The sequence below is a fragment of the Bubalus bubalis genome, chromosome 17, assembly GCF_019923935.1.
Source record: "Bubalus bubalis isolate 160015118507 breed Murrah chromosome 17, NDDB_SH_1, whole genome shotgun sequence".
NCBI lineage: Eukaryota > Metazoa > Chordata > Mammalia > Artiodactyla > Bovidae > Bubalus > Bubalus bubalis.
This window is the reverse complement of record NC_059173.1, coordinates 43,347,268-43,368,458: the sequence shown is the minus strand read 5'-3', so window position 1 is coordinate 43,368,458 and position 21,191 is coordinate 43,347,268. Positions and strand designations below refer to the sequence as shown.

Here is a 21,191-nt window from a genome sequence, read left to right as displayed (position 1 = left end):
TCTTCCAATGAATATCCAGGGTTGATCTCCTTTGGGATTCCCTGGACCCCACACCCAACTGTGTCAGAAACACCACACAGCCTACATATACACACACAATGATGTGAAATGAGCTCTGGGATCCCCGGGTCCTGCAGTCAGACTCCAGGAACTGGCTCTGTCTGACACTAAGCCCAGGATCTGGCTTCACCTGCCAGTGGGTGGGCAACAGCCCCAGAGTCTTCAGGACCTTGAATCTGCCCACCAGCGAGCCAGCACTAGCCCTGGGGCCCTGAAGGGTTCTGCAGCCAGCTGCCTCGCGACCAGGCCCTGCTAAACAGCAGCCAGAAGCATCTGCACAAGACAGGGCCTGGCAGCCAACCACGCTAGGCTACCAGATTGCCCACATAATCAGCCCACCACAGCAGAAGGACCCACGTGGCCCTCTTAGGGGAAACTCGGAGAGCACAATGCTTGGGTGATGAGAGGGGAGTGCACTGTTGGGACGCATAGGATGTCTTACAAAGAAGGCTCTTACTTCTCACAGTGTCTTACTTCTCCAAGGTTAAGAAACATAACTGACCCACTACATACAGAAAAATACAAAGAGCAACTTAGACAAAATGAGGCAGCAGAGGAATATCTTCCAGATGAAGGAACAAGATAAAACCCCAGAAGAACTAAGTGGAAATGGAGACAGGCAATCTACCTGAGAAAGAGTTCAGAGTAATTATCGCAAAGATCTCAAAAATGATCAAAGAACTTAGGAGGAGAATGGATGCACAGAGCAAGAAGTTAAGAATTTTTTAACAAGGATGAAACAAATAGTCATGACTAAAACCTAATGGATCTAAGGGTTATAACAACCAACCTGTCATTAAAACAACTATAGATCTCATCAAATCATATTCCCAACTGAAGTTCCTTGTTCTTCCTTATAAAAGGCATTGCAGGAAAAAGACAGAAACTTTTGTCTATACGTTAGAGTAACAAGAACTCTAAACCACATGCCCCCTACATGATGAAGTCTTATTAACATCTTACTGTGGGGTTGCTGTGCAAAGCTTCTCAAGGAAAACCTATGAGGGCATAAAGAAAATTACCCATCACTGCTGAGCCTTCAGGAGCATTTAAAGCAAAAGATGCCTTCAGATGAACATTCTAATTTATTACTATTGAAAGAGTCAATTCCTAGGTAGGTGGATAAGTCCAGGGTCCCTGAGGAGGAGAAAGGGGTCTGGGGCTCTCAAGAAGAAAAGGACAACTTTTTTTCTACATTGCTTTGTCTTAGTCAATGTAACAATGTATCCTGCTCAAGGACATGTTTCTCCTTAACAAAACCTTCTGACTAATCTTGTTATCTTAAGACCGTATGTTGTGGGAGTGGGTCTGATATGACTTTTTTTATTGTTCTAATCTTGTTAATTTAAGATGTATGTGTATTGTGGGAGTGGGTCTGGTAAAAGTACATAAGGCCTTGATAAACTAGTGAGTGGAGCACTCTCCGTCCCCTTCTGCTGTCTGTGTCAGAAGCTTTCTCTGTCCCTTTTTCACTTTAATAAAACTGCTACACAAAAGCTCTTGAGTGATCAAGCCTGGTCCCTGGTCCCGAAGCTAAATCTTCTTCAGAGATCACGAATCCAACATCGTTCACCGTAAGCTATCACTAAGATACTGATTTTCACAGTTTAATTTATATTAATTTGGATTTACCTTACTTATATTAAAAGAATGCATGGCCTTCTTCCTTAAATTGTTTAAATTAATATCAATATGATTACTTTTTTGTCTTATCTTTGAGGAGGACAGTAGACTCAGCTATCTATTCTTCTATCCACCACCCACCCATCCATCCGTCTTTCTATCCAAGTTATTGTTTCAGTTCAGTTGAGTTGCTCAGTTGTGTCCAATTCTTTGTGACCCCATGAACTGCAGCACTCCAGGCCTCCCTGTCCATCACCAACTGCCGGAGTCAAGGCCCTCTTATTTAGTGGGTTTTATGGACGGGGGAGCCTGGTGGGCTGCCGTCTATGGGGTCACACAGAGTCGGACACAACTGAAGTGACTTAGCAGCAGCATGCAAGTTCCTGAGCCTAAAAAGATGAATAGGACCAAATTCAAGACCCAACACAGTGACCACCCATTATGTAGGAATTTGATCTAAAGCAAAAAAATTAGGCCAGTGTTCAGGATGTGTATCAAATTCTTTTAAAGCAAAACCCAAGTATATGCTTTAGGCAGCATCTCTGTATTCCTTCAGTATACTAATGTTCCCTGACATTATTTGCTATCACTGATAAATGTCAAAGGGGAGAGTGATATTTTGGGAATTGATTCTTTTTTTTTTTTACTCTATACAAAAATAGATTATAAACACATATGCATATGTCATAGAAAGAATTTAGGCTAATATTTCTATACAGGGATAAGCATTAGCATATTTCCAAAGTTCACAGTTACATTCCTGTTGTCAGTTATAATCATCTGCTGGTTTGAATTCCTTATTTTATGATAGCTATCAAAATCTATTGGTAATATGCAATCTGATTAAATTTAGCAAGAGTATAAGAATTTTATAGTCACAGAGTTCCTGAAAGAGGCTGTATGATTCAATATTTTCATACAACCATCTTTATAAAGGCATAGCATAACATAAACCAACAAATAATGATACCTAAATAAACTTAACACAAAGTTATAACTCAATTCAAATTCATAAATGTTTAATTTTTCAGTTGTTTCCTGTTTAGGACATTAGTCTAAGTCAGTATTTAGTTATAACATACACTAAGTGCTTTGGAGGAAGCACGTAAATACTTATGCAAAGCACAAATGAGTCAAAGTTATCCCTGTTGTCATGCTACTCTACCACGGGCCCCATTGCTCCTCTTGGAAGGCTGTTGGTACCCGAAGTGTTGGAGGAGGTACTAAGGCAAATCTGGACTGCAGTTCAGAGAAATGAAAGACACAATGCCTCTCATGCAGGTCTCTGGAGAAAGCCAAGATTTCTCTAACCTTGGAGAAGCGTACCCTCACAAAGAAGCCCTTTCCTTGATCTGTTGGCAGTTGGAATGGTATGCCATTCAACTTCATTTAGTTCAAGGAGGCTGTGGGGGCAGTGTCAAAACAGCAGGCACAAGGGCTGAAGGAGCTTCTATTATTCATCACAGGTTGGCAGCTTGAGAGGTAAAGACCAGTACTGATGGAGCAGACAAGTTACTAACTTCATTTTCCTACTCCACTCAAATGGCATGAATCAGTCAGCTCTGCTGCTATGCAAACAACCCCCCCCACCCCCCGATTTTTAGTTAAAACTACAAAGGCTTTTTCTGGGATCTGTAATGAAGAAGACACATGCATCAGCCTTGTCTTTGTGTTTTCTTCATTCCAGATCCAGGCTGAAAGAGAAGTCCATTTTTTGGCCATGCCATTCTTATGGCAAAGAGAAAACTGCAAGAGAGCTGATGGGAATATACAATGAATCTGTGTGTGTCAGTTAAGTCTGCAATAACAAAAATACCATACAGTGAGTGGCTTAAACCACAAACATTTATTTCTCCCGGTTCTGAAGGCTGGGAAGTCCAAGAACAAGGTACCAGCAGATTCAGAGTCTAGTAAGGGTCTGCCTTCTCGCTTATAGATATTTGTCTTCTCATTGTATCTTCACACAGCTGAGAGAAAGAGGTCATCTCATGTCTCTTCTTCAGTTCAGTTGCTCAGTCGTGTCCGACTCTTTGTGACCCCATGAATTGCAAAACAGCAGGCCTCCCTGTCCATCACCAACTCCTGGAGTTTACCCAAACTCATGTCCATCGAGTCAGTGATGCCTTCCAGCCATCTCATCCTCTGTCGTCCCCTTCTCCTCCTGCCCCCAATCCCTCCCAGCATCAGGGTCTTTTCCAATAAGTCAACTCTTTGCATGAGGTAGCCAAAGTACTGGAGTTTCAGCTTTAGCATCAGTCCTTCCAAAGAACACCCAGGACTGATCTCCTTTAGGATGGACTGGTTGGATCTCCTTGCAGTCCAAGGGACTCTCAAGAGTCTTCGCCAACACCACAGTTCAAAAGCATTAATTCTTTGGCGCTCAGCTTTTTTCACAGTCCAACTCTCACATCCATACATGACCACTGGAAAAACCATAGCCTTGACTAAACGGACCTTTGTTGGCAAAGCAATGTCTCTGCTTTTGAATATGCTATCTAGGTTGGTTATAACTTTCCTTCCAAGGAGTAAGCGTCTTTTAATTTCATGGCTGAGGTCACCATCTGCAGTGATTTTGGAGCCCAAGAAAATAAAGTTTGACACTGTTTCCCCATCTATTTCCCATGAAGTGATGGGACCAGATGCCATGATCTTCGTTTTCTGAATGTTGAGCTTTAAGCCAACTTTTACACTCTCTTCTTTCACTTTCATCAAAAGCTTTTTAGTTCCTCTTCACTTTCTGCCATAAGGGTGGTGTCATCTGCATATCTGAGGTTATTGATATTTCTCCCGGCAGTCTTGATTCCAGCTTGTGTTTCTTCCAGTCCAGCGTTTCTCATGATGTACTCTGCATAGAAGTTAAATAAGCAGGGTGACAATATACAGCCTTGACGAACTCCTTTTCCTATTTGGAACCAGTCTTTTGTTCCATGTCCAGTTCTAATTGTTGCTTCCTGTCCTGCATACAAATTTCTCAAGAGGCAGGTCAGGTGGTCTGGTATTCCCATCACTTGAAGAATTTTCCACAGTTTATTGTGATCCACACAGTCAAAGGCTTTGGCATAGTCAATAAAGCAGAAATAGATGTTTTTCTGGAACTCTCTTGCTTTTTCCACAATCCAGCGGATGTTGGCAATTTGTTCCTCTGCCTTTTCTAAAACCAGGTTGAACATCCGAAATTTCACGGTTCACCTATTGCTTAAGCCTGGCTTGGAGACTTTTGAGCATTACTTTACTAGCGTGTGAGATGAGTGCAACAGTGCGGTAGTTTGAGCATTCTTTAGCATTGACTTTCTTTGGGATTGGAATGAAAACTGACCTTTTCCAGTCGTGTGGCCTCTGCTGAGTTTTCCAAATTTGCTGGCATATTGAGTGCAGCACTTTCACAGCATCATCTTTTAGGATTTGAAATAGCTCAACTGGAATTCCATCACCTCCACTAGCTTTGTGATGCTTTCTAAGGCTCACTTGACTTCACATTCCAGGATGTCTGGCTCTAGGTGAGTGATCACACCATCGTGTCTCTTCTTATAAGGGCACTAATACTATTCATGAAGCCTCCACCCTCACAACCTAATCACTTTCTAAAACTATCACACTGGGCGTTAGGGCTTCAATGTATGAATTTTGGGGGAGGAGAAAAAATGTCTGGTTCACAGCAGGTTTAGAGCTTTCACTTGAATGAGGCATACTCAAGGTTGCCCACAATCCATTGGCCAGAGTACTCAAGTCCAAGCCTGACATCAAAAGTGCAGAAACTGTGTACTCTCCCTCAGGAGGCACTGCAAGCTGTATAATCCTGTTAGAAGGAGTGTGAGTTGCTGGGAATGATAACACAATCCACCACACCAGATTCCCTTTGGCAGCCCCCACCCAATTCTCCAGCTGCTTCCTTCAGCCCCCTCCCCTTGCTGCCAGCCCAAGGAGGCTACTGTGCTGAGTCCAGTGGAGAAAGACCACACAAGCAGTGAGGCTGCAACAGCTGTTGTTTCTACTTTTGGCTTTTTGTTCTCATCAGTCTCTGAGCACAGACCCCAGGATGGGTTGGGAATGAAACTGCAGATGAGGTAGGAGACAAATGAGAGAACAAGACCTTTCTCAGTAACTGAACGGGCCACTCGGGTAGTGCCTGGGGCAAGAGACAGAGTGACCTTTGTGTGCATCTAGAGGGCTGCAGCTGAGAGAATATAATTACGACCACTCCTCAAAGCCATCATCTTCAATTAATATTTACTGAGCACCCACTGAGACACTGGCCTTGGACTCAAAACTACAAACTCTCTCAGGCTGGGAAAGGCTCTGCCTAATTTGCACATTAAAAAGCAAGCAGACAGAGGGAAACCCACCTTTTTCCCCTTCCTAGTCACCCTGGGAGAGAGAACCTCTTCTCTTCTCCATTCATGTGTGGAATCCCAATTAAGCATAGTAAACAAAGGAAACTTCTTACATTGTAATTTCCCTCCTTCTCCCCTTGCTTTATTTGCTGTCTGGATTTATAGCTCAAGAATTGCCTCCTCTAAGCACCATCCCCTATTAACCAGAGAGATAAAAGCCCTAAAGGGAAGGGAACTCCTTCAGTTCTCTTTGCCAGTTGTGAGGCAGAGCAGCGCCTTTACAAGGGAGTTGACATCTGTTGCTTGAGACTGCCTGTCTTGCGCCAGGGCTGTGCTCACGCTCCGAATGTAAACTGCAGCCATCAGAGACAGAGCCGGTTCTGATAACTGCTTGAGCTCAGAGCAAATGTGCTTGGGCACTAGAAAAGAAACTGTGTAGTTTTAAAGCAGATGTATGTTCTTAATGTGCTTGGCTTATAAAACAACAGAACATGGGAGTTTTTCTCCCTTAGCTTATCACAACTGATAAACAGTGTAACTTAAGACAGGCTGATTCAATCACAATTCCATGTAATATTTAGTCCCTATACCAGAATGAAACTTAGATTTGCATCATATATATATAAGGCATTTCATTTTCTTGTGCATGGTACGATATTAGCAAACAACATATGTCTCCATGGTTATAAACAAAGGTGGCATGTTTGCAAAACAGATCCTATATGTGGAACTTGTATAAGGGGATAAAATACAGGGTTTTTGCTGGTTGAAATAGCATTAACTATTTCAATTAGCATGATCTTTGTAAGAAACATTTTTTTCCTTCTCTGTGAATGCTACCAATCACTGTCTTTGTATCACCTTTCTCATAACCTGAGTTCTTGGCTCATCTCTTCCACTGTGACCTTGAAAAAAATCAACTATTCTGAGTCTCTATTTCTTTCCTCGTTAAATAAAGTTGAATCAGGATTTCTCTGTCTATTCTGGGGAACATTTGCTTCTGAGGAAATTAATGGGGGTCATGTTTTTTAAAAAGAGGTTCTGTGATCGAATAAGTTTAGGAATTGTGACATTAAACAATATTAAACACACTTCCTTACTCAGAACTTTAGCATGCTAATAATATTCATTGTGATTCGAGAGAGAGCGAGAGAGAGAGAGAGAGAGAGAGAGAGAGAGAGAGAGAGAGCGAGAGAGCGAGAGAGAGCGAGAGCGCGAGAGAGAGAGAGAGAGAGAGAGAGAGAAGTGCCTTGTTTCCCCAATTTATTTAGCCAGAAATTTTTTCTTCCAGATTGTTTCTCAGAATCAGTCTAAACATCAGACTTTAAAGATCCTTCAAATGATAACATTCTATGATTCTATTTTCTATTAATTCTGCCTGGCTTTCCAATTTCTCTCACCTATTTCAGAAAAAGAGCTACCAGGGCTTTCTAACTTTTTCATAAAGTAAAAGTCAGTCTGTTTGTCATTTCTTTGCCCCCTGCAGTTTATTTGAAAATTTTCAAACTCACACAAAAGTTGAAAGAACAGTACAATCAATACATACTCTTCACTTTAGATTCAGCAACTGTTAACGTTTTGCACCAATTTCTTTCTCTTTCTCTCTTCTCTCTCTGTCTCACATACACTATAGTGTGTGTGCACTATATGTATAATTTTACTACTGAATCATTTGAAAATAAATCACAGACATAATGACACTTCACCCCTAAATATTTTATGATGTATCTTGTAAGACAAGCATTCTTCTATACAACGTCAGAACCATTATTACATATAAGAAATTTAATATTAATACCATGAAATGTATATGCTGTATATGAATTTTCCAAATTGTTATTCATAATTTTTTCAAAAATGTTCTTCCTAATATTTTTTTAATCTCTAGGATATATTCAGTTTATACTCATTAGAATCAGTTATGTCTCTTTGGCTTATTTTAATCTAGAACTAGCTCCCTAATTTGTTCATCTTTCAAGAGATTAACTTTTTTGGGAAAAGTTCAGGTCGCTTATTTTGTAGGTCTAACATTTTAAATTTGTGTGATACTTTTCTCATAATTAGCTTTGGTTGAAATACTTTGGGGAAAAAAAAAAGGGGGGGGTGATACCATTGCATACTTCAAACTGCATACCAAGAGAGACATAACATCACTTTGTCCCATTATTGGTAATGTTTTGAGTAACAGCATGGTTAAATTGGTGTTTGCTCTATTTCTCTGTTACAAAGATATCCTTACTCCTTGGTAATTAATAAGTGATCTGATAGTTGATGTTTTGAAACGTGTGAGTAACTTATTTCCTAATAACCCTTCACCCAGCAGCTTTAGCATTTGTTGATGATCCTTGCCTGTACCAAATATTACACTGGGATTGCAAAACAATGATTTTTTTTTTTTTCTAATCTAATCCCTTTCTATAGATAAGAATTTTCTCTTCTTCTTTCTCCTTCTCTTATTTCTACCTCTCATCGAGTATAGTGATGTACCATAGATTCTATTTTTATTCAATGTTTTATACTCATTGTAATTCATCCTTTTAACATGTATTCAGAGACTACTCTGTACCAAGTACTAAAGTGAGATTAACCTAACATTAATCTTAGTCTCCTTTACCTCCCCCTCTAAGTACTTAAGAAAACTATCAGTGCAACATTAACAACTAATCCAGATTCTTAAACTGGCCACCACTTAAGCCAACAAAGTTTTGGCAAAGATAAAGGGAATCCTTTATAGATAGAGGGAGCTGAAAATGAAGATGGGAGTGCAGAGTGATCTCCAAATTGTAATTTTTATCCCCCTTTTGTAAATCCTGGCCAGGCAACTATGGTTACAGCAATCATCAAATCATCAAACAGAAAGAAAAAGAAAAAAAAAAATCAATTATCATCTCTCTGGTGTGATACTGAATCTGCCTCAGAGGGAGAGAATTTCAAGAACTTGGTCTCAGTACATGGGCTCAGGGTCCACAGGGGGAGAATCATAATTCCTATTCAGAGCACAAAATAAGCATTTAATGATCACTCATGTCATTAGGAAGATGGGGGAAATATGTCCATGTCTTTTTACAAGTTCTTAAGCCAATATCAAAGTATCAAAGGCCTTGGTCAAGACAGGAGTCCTAGAGCACTTCCCTGCCACAGATCCCACATGGGCAGCATTCTCACCTCCCCAACAGGATCTGAATGATGAATTCCAAATAATTAATCACCAAATGAAACAGAAAACAGCTTTCAGTAGAAGGAAAAAGGACCCTATGTTCCAGGGAAAGAATAGAGTGACCAATTCTGGTCCAACTGTTTAGTGGAAGGAGCGTCCAGAGCTTAATGCAGGAGGCAGCACACGAGCCTAGAGCTGTAGCTCCCTGCCGACGCTCAGGGGCCAGAAGACAACACATCCAAAGGACAGACTATCCTTTAGACTTGACATTTTTTCTTTTGTGGGAACTGCTACTGCTCAGTCACTTCAGTCGTGTCAGACTCTGTGCGACCCCATAGATGGCAGCCCACCAGGCTCCTGTCCCTGGGATTCTCCAGGGAAGAACACTGAAGTGGGTTGCCATTGCCTTCTCCAATGCATAAAAGTGAAACGTGAACGTGAAGTTGCTCAGTCGTGTCCAACTCTTAGTGACCCCATGGAACACAGCCTACCGGGCTCCTCTGTCCATGGGATTTTCCAGGCAAGAGTACTGCAGGGGGTGCCATTGCCTTCTCCGAGGGGTGGGGTATCCTACTCCCCATGGAGCCTAAGAGTGTCTCCTCCAGGCCTAGAAGAATGCACAGTCTGTGCTCCCACCGGGTAGGGGCAGGCAGAACAGTCAGAAACTGGTGTCCTGCCAGAGAACCAGGAGCCAGGGGCAATTGCGATCCTTGGAATCTTTGTTACCTTAAGGTTTACAAAACTTCAGGGTCTTTCTGAGGTCATGGGAGAAGATGTCCCTAGCCGTCAGAGCACCTCCAAGGGAGTAAGAGCCCAGTGGGAAAAGATTAGGTTCAGAAGTCCACAAAACTTGAGTCCAAATGCCATCCCAGAAATTCATGAAGTATAAAGCCTAGGCAACTTCTGTTACTATCCTCATCAGTAAAACAGAGATAGAAAATACCTCACAGATCTGTTGTGAAAATCATGTTAAGTAAGGTACAGCACACACATGACTTTATTGGTTAGGATTCCTTACATTCCAGGTAATAGAAATCAACCTGAGCTGGTTTAAGGGGAAAAGTGAGAGAGAATGAGACAGAAAAAATTAATTATAAGGTTATAGTGATATCCCATTGTTCTTAAAGTCAAGAATTCAGCTAAGCCTTATGAGGTTGTGACCAAGAAATAAAAACTCGTCAGGATCCACTGTAGCTTCTCTTTGTGTATTTGATTTTTTTTCTCTTTGTGTGAGAATTCACTTTATCTCCCCTAGACCCACAGAGCTGACTGACCCATAGCCTTTGAGCTTATGTATCCTTTTCCAAGACACTTACACAGAGGTAGCAGGAATCCATAACTCCAATTCTTAAGTCTCACAAGAAAATCTGATTCTTTACCTTATGGCAAGAGTTCCCTCCACTCTCAGTGGAGGGTGGCTAGGGCTGTAGGGTATAGACTGAGCATAAACAGGGCTAGAGGGCCTCACCCCATGGTGAGCAGCGTGCTGAGTGGATCCTTGTGGGCTGTGTAGACATTCCAAAATGTGTTTTCCACAGGTACCTAGCCAGTATCTGCCACATAGTAGGGTGTTATTTTTCTTTTTCCTTCATCTGAGATATAGCCAGTCTAAGAAAAGAGTTGGGGAAAATTACTCAGATATTCTGGGGCATGTAAGGCCCTGTGATAACTAAAATGGAAATCATTAGGATTAACACAGGATCTGGCAATAACATCACTAGGATAAATAAGGCAAGCTGTGTACTTTTTAGACCTTCCTTATCTTCCTAAATTTGACTTCTTGCTGTGTTCTCTGAAATGTTTCTGCCTACCCTTGGGAAATCCCTTGAGTCTGGTGATATGATGGCAGGGACAATCCTTCTATGGAGAAAAGAATTCTCTACAGAAGTGGGTGAGTTAGGAGATAACTGTTGTTTAGTCACTAAGTCGTGTCTGACTTTTTTCTGACCCCACGGACTGTAGCCCTCCAGGCTCCTCTGTCCAGTGAATTCTCCAGGCAAGAATAAGGGAGTGGGTTGCCATTTCCTTCTCCAGGGGATCTTCCCAATCCAGCAATTGAATACGCATCTCCTGAATTGGCAAGTGGATTCTTTATCACTGAACCACCAGGGAAACCCCTAGGAGGAGATAATGGTTGGGGCTAATGGTCAAAGAGAACATTTAAAACAGAATTGCTACGGACTTAGCTGGCTTTTTCCTACTGCTGCAGACCACATTGCCAAGTGTAGCAACTGTGCAAAAGTGAAAGTTGATCAGTCGTGTCTGACTCTTTGCAACCCCATGAACTACACAGTCCATGGAATGCTCCAGGCAAGAATACTGGAGTGGGTAGCCTTTCCCTTCTCCAGGGGCTTTACCCAACCCAGGGATCGAACCCAGATCTCCCGCATTGCAGGTGGATTCTTTACCAACTGAGCTATCAGGGAAAGCTGTGCAAAGAACCAACATTTATTCCTAAAAGAACCAACATTTATTCCTTCTGTCTTTCTTCCTTCCCTGTCCTTCTTTCTTTTTCTTTTTTTTCTCTCTCTCTTTCATGCATTAAGTGTGTACTGAGCATTTTACTATCGACAGAGATACAAAGAAAAGTACTCGCATGTTTTACATGCTCACCTCTTTCTCCTGAGAAAGCAGATGCTCAGCCAGGAATTTCTGGAACTATAGCCAGGCACGAGAGTAAAGAATATTGTCCCTGATTATAGGAAGCTGATTAAAGTGCCACTTCAGCCCAGAAACTGAAGGTCAAAGTATCCAGATCAAAGCGCTTTATACATAGACAGTGTGAATCTGGACCAGCGAGTGGACAACAGTGAGCCCACACAGCACAGCCAGCAGGTGAGGCGGGCCTGGCATGACCCCCAGAGGCTGTAAGCCGCCCAGGGCAGGAACTTCTTGTGCAGAAAACGGCCCTTGGCCCTAAAGGGAGCTCTAAAGTCACTCAGACGTTTTAGTCCTTGGGAGAACAAAAAAAGAGTTCTGAAGGGAGAAATGTTCTCCACACCAAGTATTTTCCTAATAGTTTAGATGAGAGTATAAAAACCTTCTTCAGTAATTCTATTTCCTGCCCACTCCCCAACATAACTTGCAAAATTGTAATGAAAGAAACATTTCTCTAAAGTCACTATTGAGACTAAAATATTCAAAGGAGTTAGGCCAAACATAGGCTCTTTCCTTAAGAACCAACAATCTGCATGTGGCCACTTAAATACAAATTTCTTGACATTACACACTGAAAACAAATTATGTCCAGGTGGTAGAATATATGAAAGTGAAAGTCACTCAGTTGTGTCCGATTCTTTGCAACCCTATGGACTATACAGTCCATGGAATTCTCCAGGCCGGAATACCGGAGTGGGTAGTCTTTCCCTTCTCCAGGGGATCTTCCCAATGCAGGGATTGAACCCAGGTCTTCCACATTGCAGGTGATTCTTTACCAGCTGAGCCACAAGGGAAGAACATATTAGTTTGGATTAATAGCGTAGATTTGAGGCAGCATTTTATCTTCACACACTGGTCTTGGTCCCTACTATGTTTTCACACAACTGAAAACCCCTCAATCATTGGGAAATATTTAATAGGTAATGAGAATCACTTGAGTGACAAGTTCTATTTAACTCAGTAGCCCAGCCATGTCTTTACTATTAATATAAATGCTTCCTTATTATATTTGTGTCATTTATATCCATTGTAAAAAAATTTATTTCAACAGTGTAAAAATAATGTAGCAAGAAGGCAACCCTGGGGTGTTATAAATATCAAATAAGTCATAACTACAATGATAATATTGGGATTTATCTTTAGAAGATAGAGGCTGAACCAGTAAGCAATAAAGACCTCTTTATTGAGTGCAGATAAATTTCAGACTTTTGATAATCCTGTTAACCACTCTACAGTTTCTTATTCTTAATGCTATCCTTTAGTTTTAAAACTGCTCACTGCTTTTTACAGTTGCTGCTTTTCGTTGCTTTTCCATGCCTGATGGTCTTCAGTAAAACACAAGTCTGGTCTCCAACAGTCTCGTTCATTCTCTGATTTTACTTCTTCCATCCCAAATTCTTTTCCCATCTCCCTTCTCCCCACTATCTTCTAACTTCTACACCTAATAGTAGGACAAAGACACAAACAAGGAAAATAAAATCCAAATAAGAACAGGAAAGACAGAAGTGTAGCACCTGCTGCTGCTAAGTCGCTTTAGTCGTGTCCGACTCTGTGAGACCCCAGAGACAGCAGCCCACCAGGCTCCCCCATTCCTGGGATTCTCCAGGCAAGAACACTGGAGTGGGTTGCCATTTCCTTCTCCAATGCATGAAAGTGAAAAGTGAAAGGGAAGTTGCTCAGTCGTGTCCGACTCTTAGCGACACTATGGACTGCAGCCTACCAGGCTCCTCTGTCCATGGGATTTTCCAGGCAAGAGGACTGGAGTGGGGTGCCATTGCATTCTCCTACTTGCCCTCTTTTCTCAACCTAAACAAATCTTACTCATCCTCAAAGGCCACTGTATTAGTCTACACAGGCTCCCATAAATAAAAAAAGTACCCCAGACTGTGTGGCTCACGCAATAAACTGATAAACTTATTTCCTTGCAATTCTGGATGCTAAAAGTCCAAGATCGAGGGGTCAGCAGAGCTGGTTTCTTCTGGGACCTCTCCTCGGGGCTTGCAGATGACTGTCTTTTCCCTGTGTCTTCACATGACCTCTCCTCATGTGTCTCTGCATCCTAAATCTTCTTTGAGAAGGATACTAGTCACACTGGATTAGGGCCCATCCTAATGGACTCATATTAATTATTTCTTTAAAGACCCTATACCAAATACAGTCCCATTCTGAGGTATAAGGATTAGAATTTAACATATGAATTAGGGGGCACATAATTTAGCCCACAGCCACCCTCATCTGCCTTTACTAAATTCCACTTCTCCGCCACACCAGCCTACCTGCTGTTAACCATACACAGCCTTGTAGATCTCTGGCATTATATTAGCGGTTGATTAAATTTAATTGGAGACTTATGGACACTGTCTTGAGTACAATAGTTTTCAGATGAAAGTCATTTCACCCTCAACAAGATCCATTAGCACAGTGACAGCTTTTAATTCCTCTCAATGCCTAGAACACGGTCAGCACATTAGCAGATAGGCTTACAATAAAACAGAAAAGCAAAACAAATCTCAAATGAATTGAAAGTGTCATTCTTTCAGTTGCTGCGTTTGTACATTTTATCCCTTTGAGAAGAGAAGCCCCTTAGAGGCAACATTGTGCCCCTCTGAAGAGAAAACAGAAGAATTAATTCAGTTTAGCCAGTGAAAATGAAAGTTGGACATTTTTCAAAATCCTTTGTCTTTTCAATATGATTTTTAAGTATACTGATGTGAAAGCTTTATTTAAAAAAGGTCAATTCCAATATTTTCACATATTTGGCTGAGATTTTGTTTATAGGAACTTAATTAACTTTGGATGATGATCACTAACCATCTTCTTTGTAGAATAAATTTATAGAACACTGTAGCACAGAGACTGAAAGCCAATCTTGAAAATAGTCACTAGCAGAGGTACCACTTACACTTTATTTTACACAGTTTTATTTTTCCATTTATAGAGCCACCTCATACGCCCTTCTTAACTTCACAAACATGGTGGGTAAGGGTTTTAGCTGTGACCATGACTTTGAGGATGTTACCTGGCCTTCATCCCCCTATAACTGCATTAGGCTCTTTCAGAGCTCACTTTGTTCACGCTTGAGAGTGTGCCCTCCAATAATCTACTCAGTTATATTCTTTTATCTGTTTGAAAAGAAATCAGTCTCAAACAAGAAATGAAATCTATATCAATTTTTCTGACTCTCTAGGGATGTAAGCAAATATCCACCTATTAGGGGGGAAAAAAACCATAATTCCTTTGCATAAGAAATAAAAGCCAGATTGAGGAAATTCCATGGCTGGAATCATGGTTTATGTTATCTTTCAAGGCAGCTCCAAAGAGAAATTAACCCCCATTGTGTTAGTTGCTCAGTCGTGTATCACTCTTTGAGACCTCATGGACCGTAGCCCACAAGGCTCCTCTGTACATGGGATTCTCCACGCAAGAATATTGTAGTGGTAGCCATTCCCTTCTCCAGGGGATCTTCCTGACCCATGGATGGAACCCAGGTCTTCTACACTGCAAGCAGATTCTTTACCGTCTGAGCCACCAGGTAAGCCCTAACACCCATTATCAGGTAGATATTGATAAAGACACAAATGCCAGGAACTTCTGATTGAATGCTGTCTGGACTGTTCATTCTTCAACAACCAGGAAAATAATAATGATGAGGGTGGTAGTTCTCAAAAGGAATTGGACATTTGAACAGTGTTCAGCCTGTTAGATGATACCTATCTTGAGGGAGACTAGGATGTTATTAGGCAGGTGAGAGGCCATGTCCAGGAATGCTCACTGCATCCCAATTACTACCATGGGCCAAGAACATTGCATACATTACCTAATTTAATCCTCACAGTGAGGCGGATATTATTCTAACCATTTCATGGATGAGGAAACTGGAGAGTCAAAGAGTTTTTAGACCTTTCCCAAAGTCATACAGAAGTAGGGGAGAGAGGAATGTCAAAATGTGCACTTCTGGACTGTCAGAGCCAATCTACCCAAGACTGTATTCAAGTTATAGGCATGAAATTTGGGTAGGAGAAATGTTTGCTAAAGTGACAGGCTGAGGTTTTTTTTTTTAATCCTCTTTAATGTATTTCTCTGGTCTGACTCCTTCAAGAGCTGTCCCTATTCTCAGTTTCTGACTTCTAAGAGGAAATTGACCTGTCAGAACACTCCAGGGCTTCACCTAAGACTTTCCACATTGTTACTGATATTAAAAAAGAGCATCTCCAAACTGCCTGAAAGACAACAATTTATGTAAGAAATAATTATATTGCATTTTGGTAAGAGAACATTTCTCTTCTCAGAATGTATAGGAACAAGCACCACTTATAGCTGAAAATAGAAGAGGTGTCTTTTGCTTTCAAATGACTGCAAACACATCACAGCATCACATTTCAGGTAATTATGTCCTTATTTAAAGTTCCACTGGGACTCTCCCTGAGCCTGAGTCTTCTGTGTAAAGTACCTGCCTTTTGCAGTAGGCGACAGCAAGGACTGTGCTACTCTCTGAGGTGCCACGCAGCCCAACCACAGGCACCAGGGTGAGGAAGAACAAGAGTAGTAGCTCCCTCGGTGAAAAATTACTTATGAGGCACAAGCTTTCATGCACATGGTTTCCAGAGAGATTTTAGCCAAACCCAGCAGTCCCCCTAGTCATCAGAGCCTCTTGTTGATTCCCACCTTCAGCAAAAATCCTTTCGGGCAGAAAGCGCAGCAGGAAACCTGTCATTAACAACCACCATAGTGTCACATCAGCGATTCTCAGGAGTGTCGGCTCCACTATTTAACTCAGCTATTTACCTCATCGCAAGAGCTTTGTTTGATTGTCAGAAAACAGAACACGTACATTTGTCAGTCATAAACACACACGAGTTCTCCAGAGCACAAATAAACAAAATGATCATGTACGTTGGTAAATGTGTTTGCATTATTTAACCAAGCCAGAGAAAGCACGCGAATAACCCTGCATATCAAGTACCATCGAGTAACTTGCTTGTAATCTGTCTTGTACAATACAGTCATTGCCACTCATTCCACTCACCCAATTCAGACCCTGGAAATGTACTATTTTTAGAACAGCTTTGTACACCACTATTTACAAAGCGCGCTGTTAAATCCTTTGAATAGCAGCCAAGAAGTTGGGTGAGAACCTAGAAACCTGCCACACAGATCAGCATCCTAATCAACCCTGGGACAGCCAGCGCTAAAGATTTGCCTTTGTTTCCTTTCCATTCTTTCTCTTTGTCTCCACAGGAATATCAGTGTCAAAAGGCAAGGAGACAAAGAGATGGGCCTTATCTGTTCCTGTCCTTCAAATGAGTTGCTTTACTCACTTTCCTAGATAACAGTGCATTTGTCAACATCTTTGGTGATTTAAGCTGTTCTCTGTCAAAACCACTTTTGGAAAAGATTTGACCACTGACTTACTTGAGAGCCAATGTGACGGCAGCAGGTGCGTCATGGAAATTCAGCCGTGGGTGCTTCGCAGAGGCTGGGACTTGGTCACGTGACGGCCTGCTGTTGTGGGCCAATCCGCTGCTGGCAAACTGGCCGAGTGGCCACACAGGAAGGAGAGACAGAGAAGAAAACAGTAGGCAAAGTGTTGGCGTGAGGCAGTTGGTGGATGAAGCAACTGTGAAGGATTGCGACACCAGGGAGGAGATGAAGGGCCTCATACTATTTGGCAGCCAGCAGGAAACCTGAAGGAACTAAGAACTAAGTTTGGCTCTCTTTTGACAGCTTGAGAAAAGCCGAGAAGGGAAGCAATGACTGGGCTAATTCTGGACAAAATGTTTTTAAAAATGATATTTGAGAGGATCCCACGTCTTTGCCTTCCTTCTTAGCTTCTGTATAAATGGCAACATTTTCCAAATTATTTATTTATTTTTCAGCAGGTGACTCAAATTGATTTGCATTATGTGTAAGTGGATGGGATCCTCTGAGACATCCCTGGTGGCCTAAGATGTGAAGACTTCATTCCTTGTTTCCTTTTGCCCACCTTCCTCCTGATGCCGTTCTGTCCCTTCACTTAGCCTGGACTGGCTGGTAAAAGTGGTGCAGCCAGGCAGTGATATTCCGTCTCACCCCTACTCCTGGATGTGCTCACAAGAGTATTCCTTTCACTTTACAAAACTAATCGGAGGAGAAATTAGAAGGGGAGGATTTTGAGTACTCTGGATCAAAAGTGTTCTTTAAATTTAAGGCATTTTATTATCTTACTTATGATTTCAGGTTCAATGGGGTCTTTATGTTCATTATAATATTAGAGGCATTTGATAGAAAAGCAGTGCGTCAAAATGCATAATAATAGTAAAAACAAAAGCAACTTACTTTTGAGCCCATATGTGTCAGGCACCCTTCTAGACACTTTATAGAACAGCTACCCAATGAATAGCTATCCTTACCAACAGCTCTGCAAGCTAAACATCATTTTCCCTCATTGTGGAGGAGTACTGAGGATCAGAAGGTCACTTGGCCAAGGTCACCAGCCAATCAATGGCAGATCTGAAATTCAAATCTAGGTATGTGGGGCTCTTTCTACTACATTAGGCAACACCATTTGTAAACGTGAACCCATTCTGAGCACCAAAGGGCACTGACTTTAATTTGATGACTTTCAATTCCCTATTAGACTCAGTTATTTTGCCAGACTCAACATGTTCATTTATCTAGAACTTTTACAGAAGAGTAATAAGATTGGTGCACGCATGCATGCTAAGTCGCTTCAGTTCAGTTCAGTTGCTCGGTTGTGTCCGACTCTTTGTGACCCCATGAATTGCAGCACGCCAGGCCCCCCGTCCATCACCAACTCCCGGAGTTTACTCAAACTCATGTCCATTGAGTTGGTAATGCCATCCAGCCATCTCATCCTCTGTCATCCCCTTCTCCTCCTGCCCCCAATCCCTCCCAGCATCAAAATCTTTTCCAATGAGTCAACTCTTCGCATGAGGTGGCCAAAGTACTGGAGTTTCAGCTTTAGCATCATTCCTTCCAAAGAACACCCAGGACTGATCTTCTTTAGAATGGACTGGTTGGTTCTCCTTGCAGTCCAAGGGACTCTCAAGAGTCTTCAACAACACAGTTCAAAAGCATCAATTCTTCGGCACTCAGCTTTCTTCACAGTCCAACTCTCACATCCATACGTGACCACTGGAAAAACCATAGCCTTGACTAGATGGATCTTTGTTGGCAAAGTTATGTCTCTGCTTTTGAATATGCTATCTAGGTTGGTCATAGATTTTCTTCCAAGGAGCAAGTGTCTTTTAATGTCATGGCTGCAGTCACCATCTGCAGTGATTTTGGAGCCCAGAAAAAGAAAGTTTGACACTGTTTCCCCATCTATTTCCCATGAAGTGATGGGACCAGATGCCATGATCTTTGTTTTCTGAATGTTGAGCTTTAAGCCAACTTTTTCACTCTCCTCTTTCACTTTCATCAAGAGGCTTTTTAGTTCCTCTTCACTTTCTGCCATAAGGGTGGTGTCAGCTGCATATCTGGGGTTATTGATATTTCTCCCGGCAATCTTGATTCCAGCTTGTGCTTCTTCCAGCCCAGTGTTTCTCATGATGTACTCTGCATATAAGTTAACTAAGCAGGGTGACAATATACAGCCTTGATGTACTCCTTTTCCTATTTGGAAGCAGTCTGTTGTTCCATGTCCAGTTCTAACTGTTGATTCCTGACCTGCATACAGGTTTCTCAAGAGGCAGGTCAGGTGGTCTGGTATTCCCATCTTTCAGAATTTTCCACAGTTTATTGTGATCTACACAGTCAAAGGCTTTGGCATAGTCAATAAAGCAGAAATCGACGTTTTTCTCGAACTGTCTTGCTTTTTCCATGATCCAGTGGATGTTGGCAATTTGATCTCTGGTTCCTCTGCCTTTTCTAAAACCAGCTTGAACATCTGGAAGTTCATGGTTGACGTATTGCTGAAGCCTGGCTTGGAGAATTTTGAGCATTACTTTACTAGTGTGTGAGATGAGTATAATTGTGTGGTAGTTTGAACATTCTTTGGCATTGCCTTTCTTTAGGATTGGAATGAAAACTGACCTTTTCCAGTCCTGTGGCCACTGCTGAGTTTTCCAAATTTGCTGGCATACTGAGTGTAGCACTTTCACAGCATCATCTTTCAGGATTTGAAATAGGTCAACTGGAATTCCATCACCTCCACTAGCTTTGTTCGTAGTGATGCTTTCTAAGGCCCACTTGACTTCACATTCCAGGATGTCTGGCTCTAGGTCAGTGATCACACCATCGTGATTGCTTTAGTCACGTCCAACTCCACGCGACCCCATAGACGACTGCCCACCGGGCTCCTCTGTGCCTGGGATTCTCCAGGCAAGAATACTGGAGTGGGTTGCCATTTCCTTTTCCAATGCATGCATGCATGCTAAGTCACTTGAGTCATGTCCGACTCTGTGCGACCTTATAAACAGCAGCCCACCAGGCTCCTCTGTCCACAGGATTCTCTAGGCAAGAATACTGGAGTGCGTTGCCATTTTGTTACTTGTGTTTTATCTCATAGAATTAGACTTGCTTGCTGCTACTTTAAAATCTTTCATATCTTATAAGTATTCCATTTGACCTGATCTTTTTCCTGGATGTGTTATGGAGAGTGTAGTCTCTAGTACTAGTGCATACAAATATCCTGGCTTCTTTTATAGATGCATTAAAAAAATGAAAGAATTTCCCCCTAACTCTAAACATGTAGACACCACCACTATATAGCAGGCTTGTATGTACACGTATACTGGACTTAAACCAATCATTGGACAAAGCTTGGGCAAGGGTTGTTGCTAAATAGGAAAGGGGACAAAGTTCATGAAGAGGGGCAAAGAAAACAGGAAGCATGGTGAACTTTGCATGTACAATAGTATTGCCATTATAGAGAATATCTGCTCAATAGATTATTCCCATGTCCCTCTTACATAGCCGTGTATTTATTTGATCACTATCACCCAAAAAGGATAATGTGAGGAAATAAGGGAACTGGAGGTCTTAACATAATTAAAATTAAAATGAAATAAATGAAATGAAAATGAAAACTGCCTTTTATAGCTCTGAATCCAAAGCTTATGGTCTTAATGTAGATCAAAGATATGTCTACACTCTTTACCTGGATTTTTTCATTTGCTTGTATTTGATTTGCTTGTATCACCATGTTCCATTTCTGTTTTGTCTGAAAATAAAATGAAATAGAATTACCTCCTACACTCATACTGCTATTGACATTAAATTTCATCTTCTTTCATTATGATCAGCAAAGTTACTCATAACACTGGAATTTGTTTTCTGTTTTTAAAGTTATAGCTACTGTTGTTGGAAAAATTAGTATTGCTTTGGCACTGCGTTCCACCTAAACTCACGGCATTTCTGTA

General features: G+C 41.6%; 1 protein-coding gene across 3 annotated transcripts in view; it reads right to left on the bottom strand.

The window, feature by feature from the left end:
- The window catches only part of JADE1 (jade family PHD finger 1), a 288,604-nt gene that overhangs the window by 172,621 nt on the left and 94,792 nt on the right, over positions 1–21,191 (bottom strand). For all 3 annotated transcript variants that reach the window (XM_044930428.2, XM_044930427.2, XM_044930429.2), the window contains 2 exons: positions 20,930–20,992; positions 17,242–17,360 (listed from right to left, as the gene is read on the bottom strand). The gene's annotated coding sequence lies outside the window, so the exon portion shown is untranslated. The remainder of the gene's footprint in view (positions 1–17,241; positions 17,361–20,929; positions 20,993–21,191) is intronic.